Source organism: Pseudophryne corroboree, chromosome 4, assembly GCF_028390025.1.
Source record: "Pseudophryne corroboree isolate aPseCor3 chromosome 4, aPseCor3.hap2, whole genome shotgun sequence".
NCBI classification, from domain to species: Eukaryota; Metazoa; Chordata; class Amphibia; order Anura; family Myobatrachidae; genus Pseudophryne; species Pseudophryne corroboree.
Window position 1 is genome coordinate 627,671,240 of NC_086447.1, and position 27,091 is coordinate 627,698,330.

Here is a 27,091-nt window from a genome sequence, read left to right on the forward strand (position 1 = left end):
TGGAGGATTATATGAGTGACCGCATCCAAGTAGGCACGTCACACAGTCCGTACTTATACTGGCAGGAAAAAGAGGCAATTTGGAGGCCCTTGCACAAACTGGCTTTATTCTACCTAAGTTGCCCTCCCACAAGTGTGTACTCCGAAAGAGTGTTTAGTGCCGCCGCTCACCTTGTCAGCAATCGGCGTACGAGGTTACATCCAGAAAATGTGGAGAAGATGATGTTCATTAAAATGAATTATAATCAATTCCTCCGCGGAGACATTGACCAGCAGCAATTGCCTCCACAAAGTACACAGGGAGCTGACATGGTGGATTCCAGTGGGGACGAATTGATAATCTGTGAGGAGGGGGATGTACACGGTGATATATCGGAGGATGATGATGAGGTGGACATCTTGCCTCTGTAGAGCCAGTTTGTGCAAGGAGAGATTAATTGCTTCTTTTTGGGTGGGGGTCCAAACCAACCCGTCATTTCAGTCACAGCCGTGTGGCAGACCCTGTCACTGAAATGATGGGTTGGTTAAAGTGTGCATGTCCTGTTTTGTTTATAGTTACAACATAAGGGTGGGTGGGAAGGGCCCAAGGACAATTCCATCTTGCACCTCTTTTTTCTTTTATTTTTCTTTGCGTCATGTGCTGTTTGGGGAGGGTTTTTTGGAAGGGACATCCTGCGTGACACTGCAGTGCCACTCCTAGATGGGCCCGGTGTTTGTGTCGGCCACTAGGGTCGCTTATCTTTCTCACACAGTCAGCTACCTCATTGCGCCTCTTTTTTTCTTTGCGTCATGTGCTGTTTGGGGAGGGTTTTTTGGAAGGGACATCCTGCGTGACACTGCAGTGCCACTCCTAGATGGGCCCGGTGTTTGTGTCGGCCACTAGGGTCGCTTATCTTTCTCACACACACAGTCAGCTACCTCATTGTGCCTCTTTTTTTCTTTGCGTCATGTGCTGTTTGGGGAGGGTTTTTTGGAAGGGACATCCTGCGTGACACTGCAGTGCCACTCCTAGATGGGCCCGGTGTTTGTGTCGGCCACTAGGGTCGCTTATCTTTCTCACACAGTCAGCTACCTCATTGCGCCTCTTTTTTTCTTTGCGTCATGTGCTGTTTGGGGAGGGTTTTTTGGAAGGGACATCCTGCGTGACACTGCAGTGCCACTCCTAGATGGGCACGGTGTTTGTGTCGGCCACTAGGGTCGCTTATCTTTCTCACACACACAGTCAGCTACCTCATTGTGCCTCTTTTTTTCTTTGCGTCATGTGCTGTTTGGGGAGGGTTTTTTGGAAGGGACATCCTGCGTGACACTGCAGTGCCACTCCTAGATGGGCACGGTGTTTGTGTCGGCCACTAGGGTCGCTTATCTTACTCACACAGCGACCTCGGTGCAAATTTTAGGACTAAAAATAATATTGTGAGGTGTGAGGTGTTCAGAATAGGCTGAAAATGAGTGGAAATTATGTTTTTTGAGGTTAATAATACTTTGGGATTAAAATTACCCCCAAATTCTATGATTTAAGCTGTTTTTTAGTGTTTTTTGAAAAAAACACCCGAATCCAAAACACACCCGAATCCGACAAAAAAAACCCGGTGAGGTTTTGCCAAAACGCGGTCGAACCCAAAACACGGCCGCGGAACCGAACCCAAAACCAAAACACAAAACCCGAAAAATTTCCGGCGCTCATCACTAGTCAGCAGCTGCACCGGCTAAAAAAGTATAGCATTCTCATACTATGCAGTCCTTTCGGCCCAACAAGTACAAAAAGGCTAAAACTACCCCTTTTTTTCACAGGAAAGGGGAGAGGAAAAGGTAGAAAACCTACAACGCCCTAAGGCTCCCAGGAGCAGAAGTCAGCAACTACTTCTGCAAAAGCCACAGCATGATGCTGGGCTCCTCTGCGGGAGTGCGATCGGTTGGGGGCACGTCAACTATTTTTCAGCCAGGTCTGGCTTCGCTCAGACCTGGATCTTTGGATTTTACAGATAATATCCCAAGGTTACAAGTTGGAATTCAAGACCTTCCCCATGCCGATTTTTTAAATCAGCCTTGCCATTTCCGCTCAAGAGAGCACAAATGTTCTGAATGCAATACACAAATGCCCCTTTCCCATCGCACAAATAACCCGGTACCGACACGGCATATTGCCGTGTCGAACCGGGTCAGTGTGCGATGTGAAAGCACACTGGGCGATTTAGCGGGTCGCCTGACCCGGTAAATCAACCCGGTAAAAAAGAAGGGTTTTACCCGGGTTGATTACCGGGTCAGGTGCGGTGTGAATGGGAGCCGTGTCGATGCGACACGGTTCCCATTCACAAGATAGGGAGAGGCGGCGCTGGAGATGAGCTCATCTCCCGACGCCGCCTCCACCCCCGCCCCTGCTGCTGCTGCGGCCTCCGTTGTCATGGCAACCGACCCGGTATATTGCCGGGTCGGGAAGCCTGCAACGGAGCGCAAATGCCGGATCCCACCCGGTAAGTACACGTTTGTCTTACCGGGTAGGACCCGGCATTTGCGGTGTGAATGCAGCAAAACTGTGTCAAGACAAAGTAATTGCCTTGGTTCCTGCCGAACAAAGGAACCAAGGCTTTTATTCAAGCCTGTTTGTGGTACCGAAGCCGGATGGCTCGGTCAGACCGATTTTAAACCTAAAATCTCTGAATCTCTATTTGAAAAGATTCAAATTCAAGATGGAATCCTTGAGAGCGGTGATTTCCAGCTTGGAAGAAAAGGAATTTCTGGTGTCAGTGGACATCAAGGATGCTTACTTGCATGTCCCTATTTACCCGCCACATCAAGCATACCTGAGGTTTGCGGTTCAGGATTGCCACTACCAATTCCAGACATTACCGTTCGGGCTCTCCACAGCTCCGACAATATTCACCAAGGTGATGGCAGAGATGATGGTTCTCCTTCGCAAACAAGGAGTCAACATAATTCCATACTTGGACGATCTCCTCATAAAAGCGAGATCCAGGGACAAGGTACTCCAGAATACAGAGAATATTTCTACCGGAGGAAAAGGCTCAGGAGATCCAGAGCATGGTCAAACAACTTTTGAGACCAAGAACAGTATCAATTCATCAGTGCATTCGCCTGTTGGGGAAAATGGTAGCGGCTTACGAGGCACTACAATATGGCCGTTTCCATGCCAGGGTCTTCCAGTGGGACCTACTGGACAAGTGGACATGGTCGCATCTCCACATGCATCAAAGGATAATCTTGTCAGCGAAAGCCAGAATTTCACTGTGGTGGCTACAAATTTCTCACCTCCTGGAGGGACACAGGTTCGGGATTCAGGCCTGGATCCTGGTGACCACGGATGCAAGTCTCCGAGGATGGGGAGCAGTCACGCAAGGAGAAAGCCTCCAAGGAAGATGGTCAAGTCAAGAAACTCACCTTCACATAAACATTCTGGAGTTGAGAGCTGTGTACAACAGCCTTCATCAAGCGGCACACCTTCTTCAAGGTCGTCCCATACAGATCCAGTCAGACAATGTAACGGCAGTAGCTTACATAAACCATAAAGGCGGAAAAAAAGCAGGGCGGCAATGGCAGAGGTGACAAAGATACTCCTCTGGGCAGAAAGACATGCAAAAGCTCTATCTGCAATTTTCATTCCGGGAGTGGACAACTGGGAAGCAGACTTCCTCAGCAGACATGATCTCCATCCAGGAGAATGGGGCCTCCACCCAGAAGTCTTTGTGGAGGTAACAAGTCATTGGGGTGTTCCTCAAGTGGACATGATGGCATCTCGTCTCAACAAGAAGCTTCCGACATATTGTTCCAGGTCAAGAGACCCACAAGCAATAGCAGTGGATGCACTGGTGACCCAGTGGGTGTTTCAGTCGGTGTATCTGTTCCCTCCACTTTCACTTGCTCCAAAGGTTCTCAAGATCAACAGAAGAACAAGAGTTCGAGCAATTCTCATTGTTCCAGACTGGCCAAGGAGGGCCTGGTATCCAGATCTTCAGGAGTTATTACTGGAAGATCCTCTTCGCGAGGACCTGCTTCAGCAGGGGCCGTTAGTTTATCAGGACTTACCGTGGCTGCGTTTGATGGCATGGCTGTTGAGCGCCAGATCCTAGCCTGTAAGGGTATTCCCAATGAAGTAATTCCCACACTTATTCTGGCCAGGAAAGGGGTAACGTGCAAACATTACCATCGTATTTGGAGAAAATATGTATCTTGGTGTGAATCCAAGAAGTCTCCTGCGGTGGATTTTCAATTAGGACGTCTTCTCCTATTTCTACAGGCGGGGTGTGGATGCTGGATTGAGATTAGGATCTATCAAGGTTCAGATTTCGGCCTTGTCAGTTTTCTTTCAGAAACAATTGGCTTCTCTTCCTGAGGTCCAGATGTTCGTAAAGGGGGTTCTGCGCATCCAACCTCCCTTTGTGCCTCTTGCGGCGCCATGGGATCTTAATGTGGTGTTGCAGTTCCTTCAATCGGACTGGTTTGAGCCTCTACAAAGCGTAGTGTTGAAGTTTCTCACTTGGAAAGTGGTCATGCTATTGGCCTTGGCCTCAGGAAGATGGGTGTCTGAGTTAGGAGCTCTCTCACACAAGAGTCCTTACTTAATATTTCATGAAGATAGGGCTGAACTAAGAACACGTCAGCATTTTCTTCCAAAGGTTGTGTCTTCTTTTCATATCAACCAACCAGGGGTGGTGCCAGTGGCTTCTGACACCTCAGCCGTCTCAAAATCCTTGGATGTCGTCAGGGCGTTGAGGATTTATGTTGCAAGAACGGCTAGGATAAGGAAAACAGAATCTTTGTTTGTCCTCTATGACCCCAACAAGATTGGAGGTCCTGCTTCTAAGCAGACTATTGCGCGCTGGATCAAGGGTACCATTCAGCACGCTCATTCCACGGCAGGATTGCCGTTACCGACTTTGGTAAAAGCCCAGTCTACAAGGAAAGTGGGTTCGTCCTGGGCGGCTGCCCGGGGTGTCTCAGCTTTACAAATCTGCCGAGCTGCTACTTGGTCAGGTGCAAACACGTTTGCTAAGTTTTATAAGTTTGACACCTTGGCTGCTGACGACCTACAGTTTGGTCAGTCAGTTCTGAAGGAACATTATCACTTTTCCGCCCGTACTAGGAGCTTTGGTACATCCCCATGGTACTAAAATGGACCCCAGCATCCTCTAGGACATAAGAGAGAATAGGATTTTAATTACCTGCTGGTAAATCCTTTTCTCGTAGTCCGTAGAGGATGCTGGGCGCCCGCCCAGTGTTCATTTTTCCTGCTGATTACGTTTATCTTTTTGTACATTTTTTCACGTGTTCAGTTGTTAACAGCTGTTGCTGTTGCGTTATGCATGCTGGTTGGCATGACTTATGTTAAAGTCCATGTTAGCCGACATGTTATTTATGGATGGTGTGAGCTGGTGTGAATCTCGCCACAAGTTTAATAGTAATTCCTCTCTTGAGAATGTCCATCTCCTCGGGCACAGTTCCTATACTGAGGTCTGGAGGAGGGGCATAGAGGGAGGAGCCACTTCACACTGTTGAAAAGTCTTAAAGTGCCGAAGGCTCCTGCGGAACCGTCTATACCCTATGGTACTAAAATGGACCCCAGCATCCTCTACGGACTACGAGAAAAGGATTTACCAGGAATTAATTAAAATCCTATTTTTGTGTGCTGTGTTTTTGTTTACAACCACATTATTAGTTAATATGAGATTGACAACACACACACATTACCACAACAATATTGGACAATAGCCATATGCACTCTGGAAAGTGCAACGCAGGAGATAATGGAGAGGCCACAAACATGGGCCTACATTACAAATACATACAATAACACTACAAAGCACTCACATATTGCTTGTATAATATAATTTACATAATTATAAATAATATTTGTGTAAACCTGTGAATGTGCCACAACAAACACACAGTAGCACAATATCACCAATAAACTAAGGAAAGCATTAAAAATAGTTACTAACTATTCTAAGGCGTCTATTCATTTATTGTGTTTGACATTAACTATACACTTTAAGCTAGCTTATCAACTAAAAATAATGACACGGACACAACTGCGTTGGATTAAATGGTCATTGAATTTATTAATTGGAATGACCTCACTCGTAGTGGGTGGCCAGGAAGACGCTACCACTAACCAGCTCTAGTCATGATCTTAAAAAATGGCGGCGACTAAACGCCCCAACTGTCATGGGTGCGACTGAAATGCCCCATCTATATATATCAGCATAACCTGTGTTGCGAAGGTCTCACCACCCCTTCCTATAGCAGAGTGAGGACGCTCCCCAAGGAAGCGCCCCTCGCCCCCCACAAGGGCAGGACACACTCGCCGTCCTTCAAAAGGGGTAAGTGCCCCACAACACCACTTATGCTACAAGTGACCACTGGCCAGTAGCGCCTTCCCGCCCACTAAGTCTGAAAGAAAGATAATACTAAGCCAAATTGAAGAGGGCCAAATTAGAGAGCCAATAGGGTGGGTGAGTGGGCTTCCAGCCAACAAGAGGAAGCAACTCTGGAAGTTTCTACCCTTAATGCACTAAACACCTCCCCTACACTCACCGATAGGCTGGCCCTAACCAATTACTACTCACTCAAAACTGTGATCTGCCTAGCAACAATTGACCTCTTCAACCAATCACAAAATTGCAAGACTCTTATATAGATATCGTGCCCAGCCAGGCACTCTCCTTATCTAAGGCGTCTATTAATTTATTGTGCTTGACATTAACTATACACTTTAACCTAGCTTATCAACTAAAAATAACGACACGGACACAACTGCGTTGAATTAAATGGTCATTGAATTTATTAATTGGAATGACCTCACTCGTAGTGGGTGGCCAGGAAGACGCTACCACTAACCAGCTCTAGTCATGATATTAAAAAATGGCGGCAACTAAACGCCCCAACTGTCATGGGTGCGACTGAAGCGCCCCATCTATATATAACCTGTGTTGCGAAGGTCTCACCACCCCTTCCTATAGCAGAGTGAGGATTCTCCACAAAGGAAGCGCCCCTCGCCCCCCCACAAGGGCAGGACACACTCGCCATCCTTCAAAAGGGGTAAGTGCCCCACAACACCACTTATGCTACAAGTGACCGCTGGCCAGTAGCGCCTTCCCGCCACTGCCAGTTTCAGAGAAACGCAGCCCGCCAACCCAATATGAAATAAAATCCAACTAAAAGAACAAAATACCTATCAAAACAAATCCTATCCCTACCTACAAAGTGTCACAACTGAGGGCTTGAGCTGACAGGAGGAAGCCTCAGTTGTAGGGGCTGGGGTGAAGCTAAACTTTGGAGGTTTTATCAGACCCCTGGACATACGAGTAGGATGTAGAAAGGTTGCCCGAAGGCGTGACCACGACAACCAGGATTAAAAAGTCAATAAGTGTTTATTAACAGATCTCCATGTAATCACAGCAGTAATAAGTCAACGAAGAGTATACAGCAGATTAAGTAAAAACAGTTCCTGGAGAACTACTGGTTGGCAACGGCCACAGGGTACTGGTAGCAGTAGGTACAGTTCTTAATGTCCCAGAGGTGGAATGTCCTTACCAGACCCGTCCGTAGTATGAGGTATAGCCGAGGAACACACCAGCAGGTGTTGTACTGAAAGCTGGTAGCACTGTAGTTGAGGTAGCTGCTGAGGACGCTGGATGGAACCAGCCAGGTGTTAAGACATGGAGTAGATGCTGGATGGGACCAGCCAGATAGTAGAATGAAGCTAGGGAGTGAAGAAGTAGAAACCGACGGTTTGCAAGTACCGATGGTTTGCAGGTAACTGATGGTATGCAGGTAACTGATGGTATGCAGGTAATATCTGGAAAAGCACCGGCTCTTTAAGATAGCTGATCACTGCTGGAAGCTGACCGCTGGAAGCAGATGAGACTGTAGCCGGAGACTGGAGCAAACACAGGAGACTATAGAGTCAGGCTGCACCGAAGGGTGGTAGGCTGGTGCGGGTCTCTTAGTGGAATCTGGAAACAGGAGCTGGAAACCTGTAATGAAAACAACCACAGCAGAGAGAGACTGGAAACAAGGTTTGACAGCCAAAGCACTGACGATTTCCTGGTTCAGACTCAATACCTTTATACCCTTAGGTATGCAGGGATTGAATGAGCAATTAGGCAGACTTCAGCGGAGCTATGGATTGGAGAACAGGGTCATGTGACTAGAGCTAAGATGACTGCGCCATGCCAGTCGCCCGGGCACTGGAAGGACAATAACCACAGATTAGCAGAGATGAAACGTGACATATGAATGTTAGCAACACCGCTGGGAACCGGGCCTAGGACACTAAGCCAGCCTCAGGAGACACCTGAAAGGTAAATAATGTCGTCCAGATACCCGGATCGTGACACAAAGATAACAAACTAATCTAGACAAGAAAACAGCGCCCTCAGAAAAACTCCAATCCCAAAATGGGAGAGATGCACACCATCCTTCCTAAAATAAAAGGGGCTCTGGATCACCAATAGCGGATGTCTAACAGCCAAACCACCAGCAGCCAACACAAACTTTGACACAGCAAAGTTAATCTTCTTCCTAGCCCTGTCAAGCGCTGTGATGGTCCGGGATCCCCCCCAGACAAACAAAGGAATAATTTATGACAAAGGCATAGGGCGATTGAGCACAGGTCACAAAAATTTAGTGAATTGAAAATAACCAAAAACTGACAATTAATTACCCTTGGTGGCGGGTGCGAGAAAATATCTATATTTTTCTCCTAAATGCTGTCCTCATTGGTGGTGCGCCCAGAGCCAGAAAGTACATTGACTAACAAGGGAGAGAGAGAAGGCTCTTGTGTGGGCGCACTCTATACAGGAAAGAAAGTTCCTATGATGTATGAGAAATATCAGAGAATGTTAAAACATAACTTTTATTAGTAATAGTGAAAACACATTTTACACATCTAAACGATCCAAAAAATAAAGAATAGAGAAGAAAATGTTAAAATGTTCTGGTCTCTTCATATAAAGAATGATTGGAAAGGTTTGTAGACACAGAATTGTCATACCACCTGTTCCCCTGACCAGTACAGATAACTGTATTGATAGGACCGAGGAGTGATAAAAGCATTCATATATAAATCCTCAACTATAATTACTTAGATTAAGTAGATATATAGCAGTTTGGCGGTCACCAGACTCTAGCACCTGAATCATTCGATAAATACCATGATTGTAAGTAGAAAAAACATTGATCTGCATTGAACATCCACTGGCTGGATAAGAGAATATAGGAAAGAAATAGTGGTGATACTGCTGTTGGCGTGTTCTTCTCACACAGAGAGGAAAAAATTCCTGATCTACAACACCAGGTATTCACAGGTAGTCTCCTTTCCTGGTACTAACCCGGCCCAACGCTGTTTAGCTTCCAAGATCGGACGAGATCGGGCGATGGCAGCGTGGTATGATAGTAGAGAATAGTATGATCAGTACGCCAATGAGAGTGCACCTATATACGAAAAAGTTCAGTAGGAAATGATAGAGAGAAGCAAGAAAGAGGAGAAAAAAGGAGATAAGTAAGATTAGGTGGATCTGCTTTCCATGTTAGGCACGGTTCAACAGCACCCACTTTCGTGGCTCTGTGCTCCGTGAATTGAGGATGAGAGTCCACGAGACAGATGAAGAAAAGGATTTAGTTCAAAATTGATATGTCTCAATAATTGGTGTAGAAATACAATAGAATAATGCAAAAAAGTGTATATATATGCTGTGGATGCAGTCAGGCTCAGAGAGTGATCACCTCAGTGAGCACGTATAATGGACAGTAAGACTAAAGTACTGTTTTTGGAGATCCCCTAGGGAAATGTAGGTTGTCACAAAGTACAATGGTATCGCAAGGAAGAATATAGGAAATAAATAAACATAGGTATGTATATTATATGCACATAAAATCTTCTTGACAATACTAAGGCAGTGTTAACAAGTTAACAACTCGACAGGCTATATCGGATAAGGCCTGGTCAGGCCGTGCACATAAAAACGGGTAATTAGATCCGTTACATCGAACCGAATAGTTAGTAACATAAAACCCAAGTGAAGGAGAAAACTTAAAAACCTCCCGTGGACCTGGAGTGTCAGCCAATTGTAATTAGGCCCCCTCGGAGGAAACATTTAAAAAATTCCTTCACACCTCCAATTGTGGAATGCTAGCCATTCCAAAATTGGCAGATAAACAAAGTTTTTGGGTTAGCGCAAGTAGCGCAACATTAAACCTTATCCAATCTAATATAAGACTTAAACGCCGCTGACTTCCAACGTCCCATTTCCTGAATGGCTGACGGTGGAAGCCCGCGTGCCGCAGCGCAAGTTGCCGCACCGATGCGGAAGGAATGCGTCCCATATTCAGCGCTATTAAGCCCCAGGGCGACCAAACAGCGCTTCAACACAGCGGCAAACTGAAACCGAGTGAGAGGCAAATAAATTTTTGCAAGCAGTACAGGGCATTATTCGTCATCGTCCTGAGCCTTCAAAGTCACCCAGCGTCGCCGACCCAGCTGGTCGGTCTTGGAGCGGGGTAACCTACACATGACGACACCTTCCTTGAGCACCAGGTCCCTGAAAAGCATGCCTGTATCAGTGGACCGTTTATTAGCGGACACCAGCTCGCCAACCCGAAAGGCCCCAAAAAATGCAAAGGAAAAGGCTGCACGGAAAAGGGACGCCTCAAACGCAGAATCAGTCACCGACGGCAGATTCGCCATAAGCTCGCGCAATAACTGCGTGACAATAGGCCTGCGCGTATCTGGCTGGGATGGACTTAACCTTGCCCAACCCCTGAGCGCCTTGGATAAAGTAAACGACCTGGTGGGGTCCGTCCCCTGCTGCAACCGAGCATGGAATGAAATCCCCGCCAAAGCCGCGGACATGGATGCCTTGGACCTACCACTCTGGTAACACTCCCAAACAAAGGCCAACAAAACATCCTCCTCTGACTTACCCCCGGCCCCACACCTAAGCTGGTGCGCCTGCCACTCACGCCAAGCCGCAGCATATGCCCGACGGGTCGAAGGAGCCAAGGAATTCAGCGCCAAGCCGACTACGCCAGTTCTATAATCTGCCAAACAGAAGTTGGACATGTCAAGCCTAGGGCCTCCGCCCCAGGGGCCAACCTGCGAAACCTGGCAAAGTCGAAATGTGACAGCGCATCAGCGATGCCGTTCTCGACCCCAGGCACGTGCTTCGCCGTGAAATTGATGTTAAAACGTAAACATTGTAACACCAAAAATCTCAACAGCCGCAAAGCCTGTGGCGACGATGCACGTTGATTGTTTACCGCCTGTACCACCCCCAAATTGTCGCACCAAAAGACGATCGTCCGGTTCGCCAACTTGGAGGCCCACAACTCCACCACCACAATTATTGGAAACAGCTCCAATAAAAGTAGGTTAGCGGTAAAACCACGAGATACCCAAGACCGGGGCCAAGCCGAAACACACCACTCGCCTTGGAAAAAAGCACCAAAACCCATAGAACCTGCAGCATCTGTGAACAGCTCCAGGGAAGAATTAGCGATGGGCCGGAGGGGCCACAACAATTCTGAATTAAAGGTAACCAAAAAGGTCGACCAAGTTCTAAGGTCGTCCTTAATCTCACGAGACAGACGAATGGTGTGATGCAGCCCAGTCACTCCAGCCGTGGCCCTCTCGATCTTACGGCAAAAAACCCTCCCCATAGGAATGACCCGGCAAGCAAAATTAAAGGAGCCTAAAAGAGACTGCACCTGACGAAGTCTAACTCTACGCTTACTCAAGCAGTCCTCGATCTGTCCCAAAAGCTTCCTGACCTTGTCCGCAGGAATGCGACAACAACCCACGCTAGTGTCAACCTCGATGCCCAAATAAGAAAGGCAACACTTGGGTCCCTCCATCTTATCGTGGGCAACAGGCACTCCCAGAACCCTGAACAAGGCGACCGCCGAAAAAAGGAGCTCCTGGCAAATGCTGCTGTCTCTTGGGCCTACAAAAAGAAAGTCATCAAGATAGTGGGCGATCCCAACGTACCCAGTTCCCGCAGAATTGCACCAATGCAGGAACGAGCTAAATTTCTCGAAATAGGCGCAAGAGACAGAGCAACCCACCGGCAAACATTTGTCCACAGAGAAGAAACCGCCTAACCGAAAACCCATGAACCTGAAAGAGTCGGGGTGAAGGGGAAGAAGGCGAAAAGCGGACTCAACATCTAACTTGGTCAACAGTGCTGCGGGCCCAAAACCCCGAATCAACTCAAGTGCCTCATCAAACAACTGATACCTGACTGTGCAAAACTCCTCAGGAATGGCGTTGTTAATGGAGCTCCCATGTGGGTAGGACAAATGCTGGATCAAGCGGAATTTGCCCGGTGCCTTCTTGGGAACTACCTCCAAGGGGGATATGCATATCCCGGGCAGAGGCTCACAAGTGAAAGGGCCGCACATGCGACCTAACTTCACCTCCGCCTCCACCTTCTGCCTGACCACATGGGGAAACTCCCTTGCCGACTTCAAATTCCTGCGAGACACAACAGAAACTGATTCAGAAATGGGCAAACGAAAACTGCAACTAAACCCGGCTAACAAAAACTCAGCATCCGCAGTCTTGGGGTAACGGTGCAACCATTTAGCCAACTCCGGTACAACTATGGGTGAGGGTGCCTTACTTCGCACTGCCGCCGGCAGCACCCTGGTCGGCCTGCTTAACCCCGCCTCCGGACTTACAATCCTTGGCAGGGTGATTGGCTCCACAGATGCGGCAGGAGTGACGAAAACGACAGGCCGCACCCCTAGTGCATTTAGAGTCGTTAAACGCGAAACACTTGCCCTTTGCTGCCGTCCCGGGGACATTCTTACCCCCCGAAAACTTCCTTTTGGTCTGCCCCTCAACCGTACTACCCCCTTGGTTGGAAACCTCCATCCAAACCTCGACATCCTTAAAACGCAAAGGTAACGTCGGATTGCCATCCTGATTTTTACGGAATTTTTCATCATAATCCCTCCAGACGGAACCTTTGTACTTTAAGAACATCTCGTTAATCAAAAACATGTATTTCACCACATTCAGATGTTCGTCGGGGCGAGTTTTCAGGTAATCAGCAGAAAAGACTAAGAAACCTCTCAACCAGTGATGAAAACTCCGGAAAGCATTTTCCCCGACACCCCCCGCCTTCTTAGCCTTTTCGAAGTCCTTCCTCATGTCGTCCGTGAGGGTGAACAGGTCGACAAATTTCCCTTTAACTATTTTCTCCTTCATCCTCTTCCGTAAGCCCCGAGTAACAGCAGTGTTGGCGCAGCGCACCATCTCCGAAAACAACGGTGGCTCGTCAGGAGCCGCCGCTTTTTTCGGCACCTTATCCTTGCCCACCACCTTGGCGACCTCGCGCGCCACTAATTTCGCAAGCTTGCGCGGGCGTTTGGGCGAATCAGACCCCTCGCTGCTACCAGATGATGACACAACATGATGAATCAGCCGTAACATCATGCTCACCAGAACCTGAAGGGCCAGGGTTGTCGGCCATCTCAGCCGCCTGCGAGAGACCAGGAAACGAAGTACTGGCACCTGCCGGAGATGGGTCCGCGTCCCCGCGCCTCCCGGATCCGTCCTGCATCAGAGCAGCCTGAGGGGCCGAAGAGCTGTCTGCGCTAACCTCGGGAACAGAAACAAGCGGTATTAAGTTGCCAAGAACGTCAGCAAACCAACCAATGGACCAGGGAGGGGGCGCGGCGCTTCCCCGCCTGGGGCCCTTAAAGGTAACGGTGTACCTGACATGGACGGTACCGCCTGAACTGGCGGCGCATGGGATGGGGGAAGGTACGGAGGGATGGTGCCTGCCTGGCTAACGCTTGGACAGTGACCATTTAGTGACCCAAAACCGCCCTGCCAAGGATACCCGTAGGCAGGGCCGTATTTTCGTATGGGCTCAATGGGCTCTTGCCCAAGGGCCCCAAGAGAATAAGGGCCCTAGGCTGATAGCTGAGGGTCTCCTCTTTCCAGTGGTACCAGATTTTTGAAAATCGGCCCTGGGGAACCGGAGATATCCGACTTGAAAGCAGTGGTCCCCATCCAAGCCTGTTAATTGCTCTTCCCAGCCAGATATCTCGGGTTCTGTCTGACTTTAGAGTATTTCTGAGGGTATAAACCAAAAGCTGTGGCTCTCCCCTTTTGGTGGACACTGGCACCTTGTCTCTACTATGCCCAGAACCAGAGATATCAGCCTTCAAGCAGCTGGTCTCTGCTCCAGCTCAACACTCCTGGTATGCAGTTTTATATTTTCGTTGGTGGATTGCTCCGGCTCCTTAACTCTGATCTCCAAGTCCCCAGAACCTTCTGAAAGGTATCCCCAGCAACTCCTGAAAGGTGAGACTCTCTAGTTTTTTATCCCATTCAAAGCTAAGGAATATATTTTCAGGTACTTGAGATATCTGCAGTCAAGCAAGCTGCCCTCCTACTGGAAAATTATGAATATTAAGCCCACTCCACTAGCCACCCCTCCCCTATGTATTAAACACCCCCTACCACCCTGGAAGTCATGTACCAGGGCTTCTTCATTCAGCCTAATGCCCCCTTCTACAGTTTCGCCCCATATGTGCAGTACAGGAGTAATTAGCAGAAATTACTGCTCCAGGTCCCACATGCTGAGCAGAAGATAGAACAGCCCCTACCGCCCGCAGGACATCAAAGCTGCCGCTGATAGCACCCCCACCCCTACTGCTGGAGAGTGGGTAGGGGGCCCAGTGCATTGCTGTGCCCAGGGGCCTACACTGCTGTTAAGACTGCTCTGCCCATAAGGCCACTGCTGCGCCGGGGGATAAGGCGGTTGATAGTACGGAAACTGATGGAAGGGTGGCGCCGGAAGGGAAGTGGACTGGAACCCTCCCCCGAAAGAAGAAACATTAGGGGGGTGGCCGAAAGCTTGCCCCATCCCAGAGGACCAGACTGACTGGACCACCTGTGGGGTGGAAACTAGTGGGGAAACTTTGAGAAACTGCTGGGGCAAACAGAAATTGCAAATAAGGTAGGCCCATACCGCTGGGGGAGGAGAATGCCGGCAAGCCAAGGGTGCCTGTAGCAAAACTATCCCCCGCCACGGACCTGAAAGCTGTAAAGGACGCAGGTTGGCCTGGAACAGACACCGAGGCTGCTGCGGAGCCTTGTACAGAAAAGGCCTGCAGTACCTCCAAGTGTACAGCAGATGGCTGCCCCTCCCCACTCAGCATAGCACTAGCAGCCTGCTGAGGTTCATGGGAGCTGCAGCCAGGCACTAAAATGGCCGCCGTGGGGGGAGCCTGCCCTTGGAGCACAGTACTCCCCCCAGCTAGATTATTCAAATGCCCGCTGACACCCCCGGCCACCGGGACCCTGTGATGCCCACCAGAAGTCAGGGGTGCATCAGGGGCCACAATAGCACCAGGCGCGGGACCCGCGGGGGGCCTGCTATGCCCCGGGGTAACCGCACCCACCCATATAATTGAAACCAGCGCGGCCGGGGGTTCCAAATCCCCGCCGCGCATGTAGCCCGCAGAAGCACAGGTGACCGCTGTCCCATACCCGCTGTTCGCGGGAGATACGCGGCCGGTCGGTGCTGCAGGCACATGGACACTCGCGGCCGGGGCATCAACCCCCCAGCGCCAACGGCCACCGCGCCAGACCCGCTGACCGTGGGACGCACGGAGCCGCTGGGCGCTACAGTCTGCACGGAGACGGGAGGCGCTGACGGATCATGCGCCGTCGCGTCTCCTGCTCCGGAGCTGAGAGCGGGCCTGGCAGGGAGGGCAGCAGGGCAGCGGAGGCGCACAGCCCCCGGCGGGGGAGCCGAGTCCACCAGCCGCTGGGGACGGGGAGCATTGCGCTTGGGCCTGGGCATGCTGCAGGGGACACACTAGCTGGGCAATTTGAAATGGCAGGTGGGGGGGGGGGTGCAAGAGAAAGCAGCAGGGGGGGCAACAAATAATTTTAAACTGTACAAGACTATAAAAAGACAAAATGAAAGTAGATAGGAAAGGGATAGATAAAGAAATAGGGAATAAAGAATACTGAAAAGGAGGGAATAGAGAACAAATCAGAGAAAGAAATCTCAAGGGGAGAAGGAGTGAGAGAGACAGCAATAACAGAGCCTGCACTTATCCTTCCAGCCGACAAGAGGAAGCAACTCTGGAAGTTTCTACCCTTAATGCACTAAACACCTCCCCTACACTCACCGATAGGCTGGCCCTAACCAATTACCACTCACTCAAAACTCTGATCTGCCTAGCAACAATTGACCTTTTCAACCAATCACAAAATTGCAAGACTCTTATATAGATATCGTGCCCAGCCAGGCACTCTCCTCATCAAATATAACTGTAACTGATAAAGCAGTGTTGGGGAAGGTGACAAATACAGGCTCCAAACGAGCCTCAATATAGGGACTTCTTTTTAAACATGATAAAATTCTGATTCAATTATGAGCCACATGTCACTGGTTGTAAAGTGTCTTAGGCCTACTCCAGCCTCTAACATGTAAACCACTGTTTTGGTAACATTGCACATGGCTGACTGCAACAAAATACAGAGTCCAATTTAAAAAAAACAAAATGTGTTGAAGGACAATCTTGCTGTTTGAAAATGCCAGACAAACTAACAACTTCACAATCAAAATTAACTTTTTAAAAATGTACAAATCATCACATACAATACTGTTATGTGCTACATTGGCTTTTGGATTAGCCAGTAACAAAACCAAGGGTTTTGGTGCCGTGTAGTTGAAGATGGTAGTAATGCGATATGTCACATGACACACATTTGCCATATCCATAAATAAATTTAAAAAAAATATGTTATTAAGAAAACACATGCTCACCATCCTTCCTGGGCCGATCTGAATCACGGACATGGGTTGCTGACACTACTTCAGTAGGTATTAATCTCCGCATGGGCTCCTCATAGTACAGATATCTGGCAATGAATCTGGCTGACCCCCACCGGTCTGGCGAGCCGACTTCACCTCCTTGGCCATTTTGGACTTCACACAGCGCTTTATATCATAGTACTGTTTGCGTCCGCTTGACCACCCCCTCACTATTAACAGCAGCAACAACTTTTGCCCACAACAGTGTCTTCTTCCGTGATGGCACCTTTGCGTACTCAGGCCCAAATAGCTGATGCTGATGTTTGATCAGCTCACGCACCAATGCCACATTCTCTGCATCACTAAATTTTACATTCCGCCCAGTCTTAGTAGTGGTGCGTGGCTGCGGAGCTGCATGACTGTCACTGTCACTCGAGGCTGCAGCAGCAACCTCACCCACCTCCTCCACCTCACTAACCTCCTAACTCTCACTCACCTCCTCCACCTCACCAACCTCCTCCCCCTCACTCACACCCTCCACCTCACCCACCTCTGAGTCAGACATAATTTTTTATCCAAACAATTAACTCCGAAATAAATTAGACAAACAACACACTCCTCCACTACCACTACACAACATACATACACACACAAACAAACACTGACAAGAGACTCCCAAAAAATAACACTAGGACAAAAACTAATACAAACCAAATAGAAGCAAGACTACAAGAATGACAAGACTACTTTCAAACACAATACTACACTCAGAACTCTCCAAAAATACTCCTCCAAAAAAATACTACTCACCAACCTCCACAGCACAACCTCTCTCCTCACCACTAACTAAATCCACGAGGTGCGTACGGTTTGGGGCATATTTATATGGTTGCGCACAGACACTCCTACATCTGAAACACAACCAATCACGAAGGTGAAAAACGAAAGTAAAAGTGCAAATGCGGCCGTAGTTGCTTAAAAACACTGCCGCGTTTAACATAGTCACTATTCAAGTAAAAAAAAAAAAAAAACACGGACGAAAAAGTGATTTACGGCCGTAAATAGAAGAAAAAGACACGAAATACATCAACATCGGAAAATACGAAAACAAATAACTTGATAGCTTAGTAAATTAGCGTAGATGGATTCAAAAAGTTGCAGGAAAATGCGTCCGATAAAAAATGAGTTTAAACTCAACACAAATCGACTCAAACACGAATATTAGTAAATAAACCCCTTAGTGTCTAATTCAGACCTGATCGCTCGCTAGCAGTTTTTTGCAGTCCTGCGATCAGATAGTCGCCGCCTACAGGGGAGTGTATTTTAGCTGTGCAAGTGTGCGATTGCATGTGCAGCCTGCAGCCGAGCGGTACAAAAAAACTTTGTGCAGTTTCGGAGTTGTCCAGAACTTACTCAGCCGCTGCGATCACTTCAGCCTGTCCGGAACCGGAATTGACGTCAGACACCCACCCTGCAAACGCTTGGACACGCCTGCATTTTTCCAACCACTCCCAGAAAATGGTCAGTTGCCACCCACAAACACCTTCTTCCTATCAATCTCCTTGCGAACAGCCATGCGAAGGGATTCTTCATAAAACCCTTTGCACAGCAATGATCCACTTTGTACCCGAGCGACGTGCCTGTGCATTGCGGTGCATATGCATGCGCAGTTCTGACCTGATCGCAGCGCTGCAAAAAAGCTAGCGTCCGATCAGGTCTGAATGACCCCCTTAGCCTCTACCACCTTTGATGGGTGGCTATTCCACTTATCCACTACCTTTTCTGTGAAGTAATTTTTCCTTAATTTCCCCTGAACCTGCCTCCCTCCAGTTTCAGTGTATGTCCTCGAGTTCTAATACTTCTCTTTCTTTGAAGAAAGTTTCCCTCTTGAACTTTGTTAAAACCCTTGGTATACAGTATTTGAAAGTTTCTATCATGTCCCCCCATTACCTTCTCTCCTCCAAACTATACATGTTAATATCTTTTAGCCTTTCCGGGTAAGTTTTCTGATGTAGGCCATGCACCATTTTAGTTGCCCTTCTTTGTACACTCTCTAATGTATTTATATCCTTCTGGAGATATGGTCTACAGAACTGGACACAGTATTCCAGATGAGGCCGTACCAATGACATATACAGTGGCATTATTACTTCTTTTTTCCTGCTACTGATTCCTCTCGCTATGCAACCAAACATCTGACTTGCCTTTCTCATTGCCTTTCTCATTGCTTTCCTGACTTTAAGTCACTTGAAATAGTGACTCCTAAATCCCTTTCCTCCTCAGTAGTTTTCATTATAGTACCCTTGATGCTATATTTAGCCTTTGGGTTTTTGAGATCCAAGTGCATGATTTTGCATTTTTTTTAGCATTAAACTGTAGTTGCTACGTTCTTGACTATTTCTCAAGCCAAGCTAGGTCATCAATCATTTGTTTTACCCCTCCCGGTGTGTCTACCCTGTTGCAAATCTTTGTATCATCTGCAAAAAGGCATACTTTCCCTTCAATACCATTTGCAACGTCACCAACAAAGATATTAAAGAGAACTGGTCCAAGTACAGATCCCTGGGGGACTCCACTGGTAACATTTTCCTCCATAGATTGAACTCCATTTACTATAACTGTCTGTTTCCTATCCTGCAAACAGGTTCTTATCCATTTAACTGTTTTATAATCCACCCCCACGCTTTCAAGTTTATTTAGCAGTCTGCAATGTGGGACAGTGTCAAATGTCTTACTAAAGTCTAGATATGCTACATCTACAGCTCCCCCTTGATCTATTATTTTCATCACAGAGTCAAAAAAGTAAATAAGATTTGTTTTGCATGAGCTCCCACCAGTAAATCCATGCTATTTTGGATCCTGTAACTTGTTTGATTTAAGATATTCCACAACTCGTTCTTTTAATAGTTTTTCCATTACTTTCCCTACTACTGATGTAAGACTTACTGGTCTGTAATTACTTGCTTCTTCCTTGCTTCCACTTTTGTGCAGTGGAACTACATTTGCTCTTTTCCAGTCTTCTGGAATGGCACCTGTATTTAGTGACTGGTTAAATAATTCTGTAAATGGTGCCACCAGCACATCTTTAACTCTTTTAATATCCTTGGGTGTATCCCATCTGGCCCCATTGATTTATCCACTTTTAGTTTTGAAAGTTCTGTTAGGATCTTCTCTGTAAATGTAGTTTCATCTACCTTATTTTTATGAATGTCCTTGGAACTCAACTGTGGCCCCCTCCCTTCTCCTTCTGTAGTAAATACTGAGCAATAATAATTATTTAGGTTATCTGCTGTTGCCGTGTCTCCCTCCGCCAAATTCTCACTCCTTGTCTTAAGTCTTATTATTCCTTCATTTGATTTTCTCCTTTCATTTGTATACTTAAAAAAATTGTGCCCCCTTTATCTACTGACTGGGTCATTTTCAACTCAGCTTGTGCCTTTGCATGTCTGATCACTTTCTTAGCATACGTCCGTCTGTCAAGATACACCTATTTGTCGTTATTATTTTGAGTCTGTTTGTATTTCCTAAAAGCAATCTTTTTTGCTTTCACACTAGTTGATACTTCTTCTGTGAACCACACTGGCTTCCTTTTCCTGGTGCTTTTCCTAACCCTTTTGATTCAAAGGTCTGTTCTTAGTATTGCACTTTTCAGGTTTTTCCCACCTCTCCTGCACTCCTTCCAAGTTCCTCCAGTCCACCAATGAATCACTTCTCATCTCCTCATTTTTGCAAGTCAGCATTTCTATAATCCAACACCTTTGTTTTTTTGTGACAGGAGTTGGATCCTGTCTTTATACTAAACCATACTGCTTGATGATCCCTGGATCACAGGTGCTCACTCACATATGTCTGATATCTTGTCTCCATTTGTAAGAATGAAATCTAATATTGAGTCTTTGCGAGTGGGCTTCCTCACCAATTGCTTGAGAGATGCTCCTTGTAAGGAATTTAGAAATTTGCCACTTGTAGCTGAACTTGCAAAAGACCCCTTCCAATTTACGTCAGGTAAATTAATGTCTCCCATGATTATGACTTCTCCCTTTAAGGCCATTTTAGTGATGTCCAACAATAGGTTCCTGTCCAAATCCTGCCCCTGGTTGGTGGTCTATAGATCACCCCAAAGCGAATAATGTTCTTCTTTCCGGTTTCTGTGATGACCCAAAGGACCTCAGTTTTGTCTTCAATATTTTGTATTAAAGTAGCATTTATGCTTTTTTTTACATACATTGCTGCCCCTCCCTCTATTCTTCCCATTATATCCTTCCTAAATAAATTGTATTCTGGTATACCTATCTCCCAGTCATGATTCTCATTGTACTTTTTAGAATTTTTTTTAAATATCTCCAGAGTTATGGTATACAGAAAAACAGGTACAAATAAGCAATACATACAATTATGATATGCACAGATGGTTTTCAATGAAATAAAAGAAATAAAGTCAGGAAACCTAAATAATGTTGAATAGCCTTTATGGCAGGAAAGCTGGAGACTCCAGCTAGAGCAGGGCTTCTCCCACTGTGAAAGTAAACACTGTCCCAGGAAGCACAATCTTCTAATAGATTCTAGTTCACACCTTGATACAGTTAAGCAAGGGTTTATACAATGCAGATACAGTACTGGACCCAGCAGTTCATAAAAAACAGACATTTATAAAATATACATTTTGGGAGCACTATAACAATTCCCATGCTAGTCATGGCCTGGTTATTATTCATAGGACAAAGAGCACCGCTTATACAGTTATGACACATGACTGAGGAATTGCCATAACCCATAGCAATGCCACTGAAGTGGAACAAGATGAGGGGGATATTTGTGTATTAACTAACGCTAATGAGGATTATAAAGACGAGGATGTTGATGATGTTGTTTGTGTAAGTCAGCTACCAGTGGCAGCAGTTCTTGCCCATGATAAAAAAAAAAGCCATTGTGATGCCTGGGCATAAGAATAAAAAAGCCACCTGTTGGGTGTGGAATTATTTTTACCCAAATCATGACAATCTTTGTGAAGGTATCTACTCCATTTGTGAGGCCAAAGTTAGAAGAGGTAGGACTGTTAACCATCTAGTCACCTCCTCCTTGTTATGTCATTTTAGGGGTCAAATTTTGAAAAATCTCTGCTTAGTGGGTGCTTACATCATGGAAGGAATATACTCCCTGAATTTAATGTTTCTATGTCCAGGGGTCTGGGCTGAGAGTTGATGAGTCAGTCAGTTAGTACCCTTGTTTTTATATATTAAGAAGTATGTTTTTATGATTGACTCATTGGTGTAAATTTACTAAGGTCCCGATTTTGACCGAGATGCCGTTTTTTCATCAAAGTGTCATCTCGGTAATTTACTAAGCAATAATCACGGCAGAGATGAGGGCATTCGTAATTTTTTGGAAGTAGTTGTAAAAAATTACGAATGAATACACCATCGGTCAAAATACGCCTGTTTAGATATGAATCTCGGTCATTTACTAACCATTCGTAATTGTAATGTCTGCCGTGAAAATGCATTTGCGGCCGTGAAAAACTACAAATCGTAAAAAAGTCCTAAAAAAAAACGCACCTGCTTTTGAAAAGCGTGTTTACATGTGTACTCAATTATCCATTACTCACACCTGAATGTTTGGCCCTATAAAAGTGTTCCAGGCACATTTTGAAATTCTCTCACTCTGAAATGGCTGCTGTGGTGTGTGCCAATGACTTTCTGTTTGCTGTGGGATACCTTAGACTGCTCCATGAGGCTTCCAGAAATCAGGGCCAGGTAAGTGAACATGGTCAGCAGGTTGCCCAGGTGCCGCGGAGGCTGCGCCAGCCACGTTTTTTTAGGGGTCGTTTAAACTTAAACGCATTGTCCGATGATAGGGTCATATAGATGTTCCGCCTAAATAGAACCAACATTTTCCGCCTGTATGACCTTGTCAAACTGGGACTAGACCCTGAGACAGCACGCTCTCACTCTGTCTCAGGCTTGCACAAACTCCTGGCTGTGTTACACTTTATGGCTACTGGGAGCTTCCAGGCTGTGGCAGGCGACGTTATTGGTATCTCACAGCCAACCTTTTCAAAATATTTGAATCAGGTGAGTCAAAAAATACATAGCCAGTTATGTCTAAGTGTTGCTTCTGTAAGCTCTTACAACACAGTATTGTATAGAATACCTAACATGACACTCACCTTAGATTGTTTAATGTCCACTCAGGTTTTGGATGTCTTGGATCCACATATTAATGCCTCAATCTGCTTCCCTACCCAGGAGTCGGAGTGGCGTGCTGTCAGGGTAGCTTTCTATGAGCTTGCTCGCATGCCCAATGTGCTGGGGGCCATAGATTGCACACACGTTCAGCTGAGATCACCTAGGGGCCGTCAATATATATATACTAATAGACATATGGCCCAATCCACTAATGTCCAGGTGGTCTGTGATGCAAATTTAAAAATTATGAGTGTTGTTGCAGGTTACCCTGGTGGCTGCCATGACTCCTTCATCCTCAGTCAGTCATCGCTCTTCGATAAATTTGAGGACGGACAAATGCCTGATGGCTGGCTGCTGGGTATGTTTAAAATGTGTTGTGTGTATGTCTTTTAACAACAAACTCCATTTTTGACTTGGGTAATGAATAATCTTACAAATGTACTAATGTTGACTATATCTGTTTTTCAGGTGATGGTGGTTACGGCTGCTACTCTTGGCTCCTTACTCCATTGTCCCAACCTGATTCTCCTGCTGAACACAGTTACAATCATGCACATAAGGCTACGCGGAATGTGATAGAAAGATGTTTTGGTGTGCTGAAATCACGGTTTCGGTGTCTGGATAAATCTGCAGGCCTTTTGTTGTATAGTCCCTCAAAGGTGACTAGGATTGTGTTCTGCTGCTGTTTTCTCCATAATCTGTGTTTAAGTCAACATCTGGCACATGATGAGGGAGAAAGCAGTCAGCAAGCAGAGGAGTTAGAAACATCTGGTGACAGTGTGAGTACATATGTAGGGAGGCAGGTACGGCAAGAAGTGATTCAGCGGTATTTTTCGGGTACGTTTTTGTAGGATGTAATTATCCTTGACTAAACACTTTGCAATCCAAACAATTGTGTGTTTTGTTACTTACTGTTTGTTGTTTATAGTGGTGTGTACATTGTAGTTAGTTTATGTTATCAATACATTGTCATTCATTACCCCATAAAAACATACATACATACATAGCAGCTTCTACAATGTTTGAGACGGACACAGGAAGTTGTGTGTTTGTCAAAACAAATTTTTTATTGCGTTACTCAAAAGTTTTTGATGTATTATTTTTTGCGCTTGTGTGTGCTGGGTGCTGTGCTTTGTGCTGGCTCACTGGCACATGCTCGGGAGGATCGCCGAACAGGGGAGGTTACTGGCGTTTGGCTAGGGGTCGTGGTTCCAGAGCTGGAGGTCACTTGTTGTGCTGCCATCAATGTTATGTTGTTGCTCAAATTATTTATGCTGGCATTCAGTTGTGTGTTGGTTGCAGTGTGGCTGGCTACAATCCGGGATAAAGATTCATTCACAACCTGGTTGTGCTGTATTAGTTGTATGAGTGTTTGGTGCTGGCGCTGTTGCTCATCAATGATGCGCGTTAAATGAGCCAGCATTTGGTTGTTGTCTGCCCGTATTTGCTCCATCGATGTTGCGATTCGGCCTACTTGGACAATCAGTCTGCCCGAGTTGCGACTAATGCGCGGTAGATGATGGGGCAGACTGGCAAGGTGTTGGGTATGTGCGGTAAGGCTGGCATTGCTTTGGGTCTGTTGGCTTGTCCAACTGGACCAAAAGTCATCTGGAATTTGTGGCTGGGGTGGAGCTTGTACCAGTTGTGGACTCATGGAGGCTTGGGGGATATCCTGTGGCTGTATTGGCTGGCTAGGGTCAACAGGTGTTAGTTGCAGTGTGAATGTTGCCTGTTGGTCTTGTCCCTGCTGGTCCACGTCGGGCATCAAGCTTGGCTCTGTATGGGGTGGACAACATGCACTGTTTACTTTACAAATAATATTTTTGCTAGTTCTAAACATTCCTACATTCATAATACTCCATTATTTTTGTATTTTGAGTTGTGTTTTTAAACTTATAATTTTTTTGGTTTACAAACACATATATACCATCACAGGCGTGCACATAGACTGACTTGCGGAATCCTCACCTAACTACCTCCCCTCCACAGCATTACAGTGTTCTGTCACCTCCCCTGTCCAGGATATAGACTGCTTACCTGGATATTCCCGAGGAGCGGAGCAAGTAAGCAGTCTACATACAGGACAGGGGAGGTGTGTGAACACTATAATGGTGTGGAGGGGGTGTTGTTTTTTTATTTTAAGCCAGTAATGTGTTGTTATTTTTATGTGCACGTGTGTGGGCTAAATTTTTACAAATGTCTGTTCATTTTTAAATTTGATGTTGGCGATAGCAACCACTAAGATATTGAAAAATTCTGCATTTGCACCTTTAAAAAATTAAGACGTAACATCACATTGTTTGTTATGGCAAACATGTAATCTCAACTACAACTCACATCATAGTAACTGTACTGTGTAGATGATTTGCTATGTGTTTAGTTTATGTTTTGACTCACCAGATAACTGAGGTGATCTGGGCTCATCACTCTGTGGACTCGCCAATAGTGCCTGTGGTGGCTGGGGTGAGACTGCAGAAATGCACCGCCTGGGTGGGGAAGATGGAGCCGCAGATTCAGAGACAAGACGCTGTGTCTTACTTGGCCTCCTGGGTAAGTGCCCCGAGCCCTGTGATGGGCGCCTTAGAGAAGGGCGGCTTACAGAAGCAGAACCTATGAGAATATATAAACATTAATATTTTGTACTTCTATGTGTTTGCAGAATATGTGACTACAGTGAATTCTTACCTGCAATCCCAGCATCATCCTGAGTTGTCTGTGGCCTGTCTGGCCGGCTGGTCTGTCGGACTGTTTAAAAAGTTGTAAAAACATTATGACCATACTTTGTAAAAAAATGCTAACTGCAAAGCCTTAGTGTACTGTAACCATCTTGTACGTATTGTAAATTAAACTAATTTCTGCTTAAGATCTCCGTGATTCCTTAATTTGTTATGTATATAAAAATGTACATGGTGTTGCACAAAAAAAAAATGTTACATTGATGAATTATGTGTCAGATATTGCATAGATTGATTACTTGCAACTTGAGCCAAAATGTAAATTAAAAGTTTATTTAAAAATTGAATTTAAAAAAAAAACATCAGAACAAGCTGCTATTAGATACAACAGCTATGTCCAAGCAATATCTCATATTAATTATTGCAACTACACATACCAGCATGCACTGCACCTGATTTTGCATTTTAAATTAAAAAAAATACAGCCAAGGCAAGATGGGAAATGCAGTTTAAAAACACAAAAACAGCATAAGGGTGCATAGGCCTGCAATACATGACCAACAATGTATGCATACTTTAAAAAAAAAAAAATCTCCACCATTATCATTTTGCACACTTTAAAATATAATTTCGATTTATCAAACTCACCATCCTGCGTGGGTCGGTCCGAATCCCGGACATGAGTTGCAGACACCACTTCTGCTGGAATCAGTGCCCGCACAGGCTCCTCCCACTCCCGATAGGTTGCCCGGAAAGGGGGGCCACCCCCGGTTTTGCGTGCTGATTTAGCCTCTTTGGCCATCTTGGCCTTGACACGGCGCTTTATGTCATAGAACCTCTTGCGACACGTGTCCTCAGTCCGCCTCACCACACCCTCACTATTTACGGCAACTATTACTTTCCCCCACAGGACAGACTTCCTGCGGGAGGACACCTTGGCAGCATCCTGCCCAAACAATTGCCGATGGTGCTTCATCAGCTCACGCACCAACGCCATGTTTTCAGCATAGCTGAACTTAATATTCCTGCCAGTCTTGGTAGTGGTGCGTGGCTGCGGAGCCACAGCACCATCACTCTAACTGGAGAATGCAGCAACAGGCACCCCCTCCTCCTCCTCCTCACTAACCTCCTCCCTCTCACTAACCCCCTCCACCTCACTCACCTCCTCCACCTCACTAACAGCCTCCACCTCACTAACCGCCTCCCTCTCACTAACCTCCTCCACCACACTGACCTCTGAGTCAGACATGAGGACAAACAACACAAAACACAGAAAAATCAATACAGAAAACACACTCCTCCACTACTACTACTACACACCACACAGCCAACACACACGCTCACTCACTCACTCACTCACTCACAAACAATGACAAAAGACTATAAAAAAAAAACAAGGACAAAAAAGTTTACAAACTGTGAAAAAACAATAC

General features: G+C 46.3%; 1 pseudogene; it reads right to left on the minus strand.

Moving 5' to 3' along the window:
- Positions 1–9,297: 9,297 nt before the first annotated feature.
- Positions 9,298–9,416, minus strand: LOC134912475 (5S ribosomal RNA; annotated as a pseudogene).
- Between the last annotated feature and the right edge of the window lie 17,675 nt (positions 9,417–27,091).